Source organism: Melitaea cinxia, chromosome 29 (assembly GCF_905220565.1).
Source record: "Melitaea cinxia chromosome 29, ilMelCinx1.1, whole genome shotgun sequence".
NCBI classification, from domain to species: domain Eukaryota; kingdom Metazoa; phylum Arthropoda; class Insecta; order Lepidoptera; family Nymphalidae; genus Melitaea; species Melitaea cinxia.
The window spans coordinates 1,145,771-1,158,003 of NC_059422.1; positions in this window are offsets into that span (position 1 = coordinate 1,145,771).

The following is a 12,233-nucleotide window of genomic DNA, read 5'->3' on the forward strand; positions in this document are numbered from 1 at the left end:
AATCTTATTATTTATTTTTGTGTTACCCACACATGTACAAATATTTCTTACCGGTTAGGATGTCTGTCCTTGTGGGTCTCCCCACCGTGCCTCAGAGAGCCCGTCAAGCCGTCGTTCTCGAATATTATCATAAATACCTGATAGCGATCATTTCTCATAGTAGGGAACATATCCGTAAACCCGCAGTGGAGCAGAGTGGTGTATTAAGCTCCAATCCTTCTCCTACACGGAGAAAGAGGCCTATGCCCAGCGGTAGAATGTTACAGGCTCTTTTCGTCGCCATTATACTAGGGACCACTTGATACAAAGCATTTAGAAAAGCGGGATTTTCATTACCATCCCCAAACCTAGACCTAACCTACCTAACTAAACCTACCATCATAGGCAAAAATTATTTTGAGAATTTTAAAACATTGTATTGCCAACCTTTCTTTGAGCTAAACCGTACCATTTATGGCAAAACTAAGTCATACAAAAATTTAAACATTAAAAATATAAAATAATTAGCAAATTATCATCGAATGGGCGACCTCGGCACGGATACCGCAGGTGACATGACCAACGATCTCATATACACTATATTTATACCCATACAACATACTATATATTAATTCTTTAAATACATCTAACGCATCGCTTTGATTTATTCAGCCTGTGTGGGATGTGCCACTGTTGGGCCTAGGCCTCTTTCTCCATATAGGGTCGGAGCTTAATCAACCACGCTGGTCCACTGCGAGGGTAGATATATTCCCTACTATGAGTAACGATCGCTATCAGATGTCTATGGTAGCAACCGGAACCGGCAGCTAAACGAGCTCTCCGAGGCACGGTGGGAAAGCCCACAACGACATTTATGGCTAGTCTTTTTCGGCTTGGCACTACTGTTCCCAGCTATTATAGTCAGGGTCTGCATTCATTTCATTTCATTGTGTTGGCGATTACGGCTAATGTTTCTATGTAACTCTTATCTCTGGGTAGCGATCTTTTTTTTTAAACCACTTTCAAAAAAAAAAGAAAATTTTCTCAATTCGATTTTTTTTGTATGTATCTCATATTTTTACTGAGTGTATGCGATTTTGATAATACCTTTATTATTCGAAAGCTGCTTGATGTCGCGTGGTCCCATTTATAAATATCGAGATCAAACGTGTACTTTTGAATTATCGCTAATAACGCGTATTTAATTGACTATTTTTTCGACTACCCACTTGAGTGAAGCCGCGGGAATAGGACTAATAAACATAAATAAGCTAGAAATGTCTAATTGTATACACGTCAGCGAAGGGTCGCGCTATAGACGGCCGGTCTATTTATAACTTGTACTATTATAAAACGTCATAAAGCAGCGTGACAAACAGACACGCATTATTAATACACATCTCGTGACGCACCGTATTTGGCGGGATTATAATGTTCTCGTACGATGTAATTCGTATTTATAATTATTATTAAATATTCTATATTTGTTTTGAAACAAGCCGTGCCTGTGAATTCACCCGAATTACGTAACTTTGACTTTCATCCCTTATCACAAGGACACAGGAGAGAACTCCAAGATTTTTTTTTCCAATTCCTACTTGTTTTTGATTACATAGCTTCTGAGTTAGACGTAACTGAATACATAGAAGCCCAAATAGCATTTTGAAACTTTTTTATTAAATCTTTATCTCACATTAAACCAGAGACTTTTTGAGGTGTGTTACATAACATTTTTTCAAAAGTAGGTTTAAAAATACAAATGTATTGTTTTTACCTTAGACATTATGGTTTGTTGGAAATGGTATCGACAACTTTTTTTAAATTTATTTGTACTAATGAATAAACTCCAGACGGTATTGTTAGAAACATTGGAGTGGTTTCTAGTTAATTATAATGTAAAATTATAATAAATAATAATAGAAATAGTTGTCAAAAGTAAACCTTGCATGCCATTTCCATGTTCTTGGTTCAACATTACAGATGTTTATAAGAGCAACGAAGTTATAGCACCACTTCACTATCAAACAATCTTACAGTCGCATATTATCTTAAAGATGAAATTATATAAAAGATTTCCTTATAATTTTAAGACATCAAAAAACATGTACTTAAAAAAAATTGAAAACGCTGGACACATACAAAAGATTAATAAAATTATTTATAAAATATACCCGCCTGTCCAGCGTGGTGACTATGGGCAAAACACATGAGTTCACGTTATTTTTGGCGTAAACTTGTGGAGGCCTATGTCCAGCAGTGGACTGTTTAGGCTGTAATGATGATACAATAATATTATTTATTTTATCATGAGTATACTAAATAAACAAATAAATTGCGTAAATAATTTTTATAAAACTAATTTTAAAAAATAACGCTGCTCTGTCATCACTCAGACCACACGACAATACACGACCATATACGTCCTGACACCTTTATATGGTCGTGTAATTCATCTAAATCGAAATCAAACAGAAACGTTCACGGCTATAAGTGTGAACATCCATTTTGACCCCATTCATTTTTCATATTTTAACTAGCGATCCGCCCCGGCTTCCCACGATTGCAAAAACTATCAGTATTCCTCTACTATATTATGCATGTATTATACATATAAACCTTCCTCTGGAATCACTCTATTTACTAAAGAAAACCGTAAGAAAATCCATTGCGTAGTTTTAAATATCTAAACATAAAGACAACGGAAAGCGACTTTGTTTTATACTATGTAATGATATACTACATTGATTTATTATTAATTTGATTTTATTTTATTTAGAATAATATCAAAAATTTATTTATTCAAGAACTTGAACCTTCATTTTACAAATTAAAATTATTAATTTTAATTAATTAATTATTATATTTAATAGTGAATCTACCACCGATGCAGAATGTAGATTCCGCAGAGGAATCAGTAAGAAACTCCGCAGTTACTCGTAAATTCATATCGTGGAATTCATATCGTGTGTGAAATTCAGCGCCACTAAATCCACACATTCAGCCAGTAGCATCGCATACGGTTGATATAGGGTTCTTTCTCCGCGTAGAAGGGTCCATCCATCACGCTCATCCACTACAGGATCTATTATTTAATTTATAAGGAGCTAGCTTTTACCCGCTGCTTCGCTTAGAAGTTTTTTCTAGTAAAAAGTATCCAATGTTTATTTTAATACATCCATACATGTGTACAAAGTTTCATGGAAGCATAACAAGCATACTTACATTCACATTTAAAATATTATAGTAGGGAATAGGGATGATCGCTATCAGGTGTCTCGCTACGGGCACGATGGTAAGACCTACACCGTCATACAACATAGGAACCATAGTTTAGATAAAAGAAGCATTCTTGTCTTTTTCCAGTCCCTATAGTAACCTATCTCTGCCCCAAATTTCATACAAACCGCGTTCAGTTACAGCCTGTATGAGCCAAGATTCCATTAGAACTTGGATAGCAGACTAGCTATGACTTGCGTTTTCACTTCTGTCATTACCGATCATGTCGATATTTCGGTGTAACGGTTGACATGACAAACCGATTTTGATTTAAAAAAAAATTAATTACTATCCGACCGACCAACCTACCAGCTATTAATATTTTATAATAGTTTATGAGAATAATGTAGAAATACGCTATATAAATATACTTTAATAAAGTATCATTTAGTTATGAGTTTCAAATATTTTAGTACATGGATTTTATTTTGACTCCAGATACTATAAAAGTTGCACGTGAAAATTGATAGTATATTAATTTATATGCAAAAATTTAACAAATAGTTTCGATTTACAACTAGTATTTAAAAAAAAATTCAGCCGTGGGCAAATTTTTTTTTCAGGCAACCCTTGCATTTCCCACTTAAGATTATAGATAAAGACCGACACCATTTCCACGAATCCATTACACTGAGGTAGCCTTATAATTACATCAAGAGCATATTTTTAATAGTTTCAAGTCTCGTACGTTAGATGTGATCGTAAATCATTATTGAAAAACTCGTCGTAAAATATAAACTTTAAATTACATCGGCGATTGAGTTAACGGTTGTATGTTGCGAGAGATTTTACGATAGCAAAAAGTTGGCTAGACTATCCAACTACCTGTAATTATAAGCGTGTTTAGCTAGACTAGTCGACTAGCCATTATTTTAACCGTGTTAAATTACGTATTGATACTGATTGATGGTTATAATTACTGGTCAATGTTGCTGTCATATATTGACGCTCTAAAGACTATATTTCTCAGCAGGCGACGTTTTTGTTTATAATTACAGATTACTTCATACATTGATGTTTAAAAGCCTCTTGTATTTATCAATAAACATGCCTATTTAATCAAGTCTTTTTTAATAATACTTACGAGTAATATTATGTTAGTTTAAACAATAAAATTTTTCAGCGATAAAATGTTAACATGCAACCGGAGCGGTGACCCCCACGCTGTCGTCTACTTTTTATTTTTTTGTATAGTCTCTATGAACTGTGTATTATGGTTTATTAGTGTCTGGTAACACTTAGAAAATAAGGTGGGAAAATAAAACGTATTAGGTAGTTTTCTTTTTTATTTATTCGATTGTAAATATATAATTTTTATTTTTTTATTCTATATATTTTTTTATTCAATTTTGTGCTCACAAAAATTATTTTTTTATTTAATAAGTACATTCATAGGAGACGTAGTTACAAAAAAATTTGCGCGTTGCAAGTAAAAAACCCCGTCTAATCATCCCTATACAATTTTATATAGCAAAATATTTTAAATAAAACTTCTTTAGCAATAGGCCTGCGGTGTGTCTTAGATTAGAGAAAGAGAGAAAAAAAATTGCGCTCGTCCCTCTTTTGCTCCGTTCGCCTCGCCCGGTCACACTTTTCGTAACGCTCTCCTCACGCATTAACCAGCTTACTCCCCGACTCATGCGGGCGTAAAGTAGTTTTACTTCAAAGAGACAATTTTTCTAATCCAATAATTTCTAATAGATATATGTGTATGTACGTTCTGCGGTATTACAAACTTATTTTTTATTTAGGTTAAACTAGCAGAGTAAGAATTCTTATTCTCTCGAGCCTGACTCATCGACGACGAATCAAACTTTATATTATCAAACTATATATTCGCTCTATACTTAGCTTTAATTTTTAAATATGCTATTAACGTAGGTTCTTTGCCAGATCTATTAAAATGTAGTAAAGTTTTGCCACTTTTTAAAAAGGGATGCCAGTAATTAAAGACCCATTTAAATCCTACCGTAATTAGGTAAAGCATTTGCAAAAAATTATACTAAACCAACTTCTTTTCCATTTTAAAGTTTACGGCATATTTCACAGTGAACAATACGGTTTCACTAGAGGTCGCTCGCTCTACGACAGATGCTAGTGTGGCACATGCTACGGATATACAGACCGTATTTTGTAAAAAAAAGTCTATTCGCGGCATTTACAATCTTGGAGCTCGGGTCTTCCTGTGGGACGAAGTCACAATATATTTATAACAATATTATATTTACAAATTATCGATTATTTTGATATAAATAGTAATAATAATCGTAGTTAAAACACGAGCAGGCATAACAAAATTGTAACTAAGTTTCCGACTGCGAAAAGTAAACGTCTTCTTTTTGGGTTATGGTATTCGCATGTATAATATAAAAAAAAAACACAAACGAATTTGAAATTGTCTATGAATAAATTTAAAGTTTGTACAAAAAAAAAACTAAAGATTCGGCGCAGGTAACAACAGTTTCTTGTCGGTTTTCTTTGCAAAATCGGCATTAAGAACCGGTGGTCCTTGACTATAATAATTATTTAAAAAAAAAATACTATAAAAATGACGATTCGAAGGTGCTTTTGTAGACTATTTGAATAAAGATATTTTTGATTTTGATTTTGAATGGACGCGACGTTAACATTTGCTTTAGCCTAGCACTAAATCAAAACGCCTCGTACACGGTGCATTGATGTTTGTAAAACACACGAGAAACGCTTATGTGAAAGCGGCCTTAGGTCTACTCAGCGACCATGCCACAGGAAATCTAATTCAAAACCAGTTATGACCATTTTCCCACAATTTCACCTCAAAAAACATTTGAGAAAATTCAGTAGTATATATATTTTAAATTGTTTTCAGCAAATTTCAAATTTGAACATTACTACCTTATAAAAGTACCTTCTGAGATCAAGACAAAGCACGTCCTTGACTTTCAATAGAATATAAGAATCACAAATAAGGGGTCATACATAAATTCACACACATTCACACACATTCAGTCACACGAATTTCACGACTCGTTCCTAATACGCACCGCAAAAATTTGGAATGCCCTTCCGGTTTCCGTTTTTCCAACGAACTATAACTTGGGTATCTTTAAATCAAGAGTGAATAGGCATCTTCTAGGCAAGCGCGCACCACCTTAGGCTGCATCTTCACTTGACTTCAGGTGAGATCGCAGTCAAGCGCTAGTCTATATATTTAAAAAAAAAAAAAAAAAAAAAAAAAAAACGATATTTGGACCTCTTCCCCATCCTTGTCACGAAGGTCACATTTATGAGACTCCCCTACCTCGTGTGACGTCACATATTTTTCAATTATATATATTTTAAAATGTGATGTCACAAAATTTGGGACCCCCCCCCCGCCCCTCGTCACACAATGTCACACTCCGCCGACTCCCTACCTCCCCTCTCTTTAACGTGTGACGTAATTTACGTATGACCCCTAATATAACTTTGTAAAATTTTCATTATTCATTTGAACTAAATTAAATGTTTACACAAATGTTACAAATTAAGCCTACAATAGATTTCGTAGTTATCTGCAGTACTGTATAGCTATCTAGACCACCGAACCGTTAGTTTTGACGATGTTAATGTATTTCACAATTTTGGTATATATTTGAATTAATTCAAGATATTTTTTTTTACTGTAACTTCAGAAAAATTTATAGGAATAAATACTATACATTTTTTTCACTGCACGAAAATGTAAACAACTGCAAAAGACAATTACGCTAAAGTCAAGTAAAAAAAATACATACAAATGAGATAGATTGGTGTGTATCGTTTTCGATTTAATTTATTTTTATTTTCATTCTTCCTTCTTTTAGAAAAAGTTGTCTGAAGATTGCCTTGGTAGCGATTACTCTGTTAGTGGTAAGACCCTTTTGCACACTTTTTTTTTCTTGCACACTTTTCCATATTTTTATACTACACATGATTTATTGTCTGTGCAATAAGGTATATTATTATTATACTTTTTTTTTAATGGGTTTACAAATTGAATGATACAATATAATCAAGTGTATATGTGTAACAATTTGAAAGGTTTTACAATGTTCGTTCTTATTACATGAACGCAACATGCAATTTTGACATGTTCAGCTTAAACTAATCACAGAATCACTTTGTTAGATATATCTCAATCTTGTGATGTCTTCGAGGTTGGGAAACTAGCATACCATGCAGTAGTTAATGTAGCCTATAGACGGTGCAACATCCAAAGAATCGTAAGCATGTTACCGACCCTATCTTTGATCCCGCCCAGGACCTCTTTACCTTACTCACCACAAGAAGACAACACTACTTGACAACAGTATTATTTTTTTGTGATCTTCTGCAACGTCGAGGCACTTTCCTAGTCAGGCAGCTCCAAATTTTCGGTACACTACATATCTTGCTATGCCCTACCTGATAAAATCATATTAATCAATAGAACATCCATGAAGTTAATCAAGAACTGTTTATTTTGCATTATTGCAACATACTTAACTAGTAACGGATGACACATTGAATCATAAACGAACGTCCAGGGACGATCAATATCACATTTAATAGATATATTTGAGCCAATCAGGAGTAAACCTTGATCTTAATGCTGTCAATTAGTTGCACATTGCTATTGTTTGTTTAAATTTATTTATATCGTACTTATTGAATAATAGATCAAGTTTCCTTTCTTTTGCTGTTTTAAAAGTACACATTTAAAACAGCAAAAGAAAGGAAATAAAGAATAATCCTGTATTAACATATTGAAGCAGAACCCACAATGATGTACTTAGAGAAAAAAAAGTACAGTCAAATTGAGAATTTTTAATATCCTTATTTTTAATGTTGGTAAAAATAAATAGGTAAATTTTTCAAAATAATGACACTCATATTATATTCAAATTAATTAGGGTTTCATTTGTAATGTTCATTTTAAAATAAAAATAAAAAATATAGTCATTATGACTACAGTCAGAATTTATAGGAAATAATGCCAAGGTAAAAAAAAAAACTTAATTCTTTTAAATGTAAAACCATTGATATGTAATATGTACGATTTTATTTTTGTGTTACCCACACATTAGGAATTCTAAACATTTTTTGAACATCATATCAAAAATTGACCGCTCCAGCAGGGTTCGAACCCGCGTCTCCGACTGACTGTATCGGCGCTCTAGCCAATTAAGCTATGGAACGATGTACCGGCTAGATCGAAATTTTTGATATGATGATTTTATTTTCGATTTAAGCAAACCGTGGCAATAAAATCATCATATCAAAAATTTCGATCTAGTGGGTACATCGTTCCATAGCTTAATTGGCTAGAGCGCCGACACGGTCAGTCGGAGACATTGATATGTATTTAACTATATCATATTAGTAGTACGAAATAGTCACTGAAAATTAGAAGTGTATGTCACAGGTTTAGTGTAGCTTCAGTCATTTGTACGGCATCTGTTACTTTGGTAGGTGAATTAATGTTGGTACAACGGTAAGTTTTAAGTCCTTTGCATTATAAGACAATTTTTCATTTAAATATATCTTATATATAAAGTTCTCATGGCACAATGTTAGTTACCATACTCCTCCGAAACGACTGGACCGATTTTTATGAAGTTTTGTGTACACATTGGGTAGGTCTGAGAAATAACCAACATCTATTTTTCATATCCCTAAATTATGGGGGGGGGGGGATTTAAGGGGGTTAATAGCATATATGGCAAAACAATGTTTGCGGGGTCAGCTAGTTATAACTAAATAATGCAAAGTGAGAACATAATAATATCTATACTAATGTTACAAAGCTGAAAAGTTTGTTTGTTTGAGTTGTTGATATAATAATATAGGCTTTATTTATAATCCTTGTTATTTAGACGTAGCACAGAAGATTCAAAACCAGCTTGTATGACTGTAAGTACTAATTTTATTTCAATTCTAAAATAAATAATTAAAAATAACCTATACAATGTAGCTGCAAACACAGACAGCGCTTACAAACATATAGTAGAGTTTTCAGCAGTGATGAAACAGATAGCAGTTTGGCCGGATACCGGATACCGGAACCATGTAGCCGAATAGTCGAATATCCGGCCGAAACTTAGCTATTTGGTGCACACAAACACATTTGCCTTTCTTCCCGGAGGGGGGTCGTAAAAGGCGACCGAGGGATAAACCTGGCTCAAAATCATCAGGGTCCTGGAGAAGGAAAACTCCATTTGAAACCCGGAATGGGGTCTCCGTCAAGCATTCGTGGCATAGCTCTAAAATGCGAAAGACTCCTGAAGCCGAACTGGCTCCACACGTATTGCCTCGTCGCTCCTGTGTGTCGTCAAGTGAGGTCGAGAGGGTGGATCAGAGCTTAGGCAACTCTGCGTTTTCCTGAAGTGTCCTAGTGTCCAGTGTCTAAATCGTCTGCAATAGACGGACTAAGGCCTGGGTATCTGGCCTGATACTGAATTACTATCCAGTATCCGGCCGGATAGTGAAAGCAAGGCCGGATAGGCCGGATACCGCATAGTTAGTTTTTAATCTAAAATCACAAACCCACACTATAATGTAGGAAATTAACTTGCAACGTTGCTAAGGTCATAATTTGGCTGTTTGCAAATGAAGGTAGAGACTGACTCCTAAAAACGTGTTTGAGAAAGATTGCCACAAACACATATTTATCATCTGTAACATTTATTTTCAATAGGTCAAAGGAAAAGAACAAAGCAATGAAACTATTAGGTATGTAATTAAACTGTTTTCAAGTCAGGTAATCATATATAAAACAAGAAATATAGTAATTATACTGTTTTATCCCATAAGTTTCCTTCTTCTACATGGGGAAAGAGGTTTATGCCCAGCAGTGGGATGTTAAAGGTGGAATCATGAAATCCTATTAGCATTCTACATATTGGCAATACAGCTTGTACTATGAGCGACCCACTGTTGTTGTTTAGACAAAGTTCAATTTGAGAAAGCATTGGAATGTAATTCACTATAATCCACTTTTTTTTTCATATCTCCTTTGTTTATCTTATGTACAAGTACATAGTAATATATTACATAGTTTTTTAAATAATATATTAATAATAAATATTTCAACAACTGCTCCATCTTCAGTTCAGTTTTTATCATATTTGTGTATTCATCTTGAAATAATTTGATAAGTGTAATAAAGCAAATTATTCCTCAACTAACACTGGTTGGAAAAGATCTATCCTAGAGAAACATACACACTTCATTATATATTATTAAATATTAGGTTATTAGATAATGCACACCCACACACTACTTTTTTGCACATACCAAGGTTGGTTAGCAGTCAATGCAAGCAGCATTAAGCATGCCTTTTGTTAACACTTGTAGACAGTCAAGAATTTGAATAAATACATTTTTACTTACAAAAATTGTGTAATATTTATTTCACTTAACTTCTATTTGTCATAAAGTATATAGGGCTAAAGGTTTTAGAGGCAAGATAGGTAGGGGTTAGAATTCAATATTTTATCAACTTTGTTTATTTGAGGTAGAGTTTTGACATAAGCTCCATACTAATTGTGTCAAATATCTATGGTTAATAGACAAAACCAGAGATAGGTTACTTATTGAAAACAGCCACTATAAACATTGAGGTTAAAACTGTATGTTCATGATAATAATAGCTATAAATTCACAGTCTTATGAGAGTTATTAATACGAATTTCGTTAAAAATTGTTCTTCATTCACTTGAATTATTATATTAAGTCAAGTAAGATGTATTGTTTCTGTTTAACAGCTGTTTAGTCTGGATATCAAAGAATATTTCTTATAATATTCTTGTTAGATATGTTATTGTGTTGTTGTATGTATTGAAATTATTGATATTCTCACTATTGACAATAATAGGAACCATAGTTTTAATCATAAATTGACAGTCACTTCATATCACACGTTTTTTCTTCGTAATTCTGAAGTACAATTTTATTTCTTTGTTAGTGCAACATAAACAGAGTATTTAGTGGATAAATAATAGGAATGCAAAATGAAATTCCCGAATTCAGTATAAAAGTAATGTTTGCTATAATTATTCATTATAAAAACAGTACAATTAATCCGCGTTGATCTATTGTAGCTCCTAGACGCCTTGCGTGGTAATCGTGTAAATAAACAAAATCTAATTGTAAACACGAGCGTAAAGAGAACATAAAACCGATAATTTGCGATCTAAATCGGCGCTCGCGACGATCATAACCATTGGTATCCTGCTGGACGCATCCCATAAAGAAGTATCAAGCGTATGAAAAAAATATATACAAATGCACTCTTATAGGACATCTTTAAGTTTTATCATCGCTCGAAGCTTTATCATCGCTTCAACATTCCAAATTAATAATTAAACTATTTTACCTGTTCACTCTCTTGACTTTCTAAAACGAAACAAAGCCTGGAAACTATATGTCCGCAACATATACCAGCAATATACCAGCGGGAGTACAATGAATCACATTTGACAATCGTCTAACCAAAACATAGCCTTTGCGAGCCCATAACGAAACAATGAGACAATTTTCAATGTTAAGACACTCTCATTTTCTTTCTAGGAACGGAGACAAACAGGTTTCGGCAGCGCAAAACGGCAGATTTGGCCGCAATTTGGGAAAATGCTGGTCGACTATAACACTGGATATGGCATAACACGCAAACACTTTGGTCGTATTTCACAATGAAACACTGCACTTATACGCGATAGTTCGATTGAGGAACGCGCGACGAGCCACGGTATGCAATTTTTAACTCACCTTGTTGTTTATTTGCTATTTTATTAAAACAGTTTTGAAAAACTTCATATAAATGCATAGGCTCGTCATCGCTCGTCGCCATTTTGGAATTTACTGTCCAAATAAACCAAAGACAACATAGAATATAATTAAATACTTTGCGTTCAAAAAGACAATTAATTCAATTTTAGGCATATTGCATGAAGTCTCATATAATAATATTTATTGTATTGTGATATTTTCTTATAGGA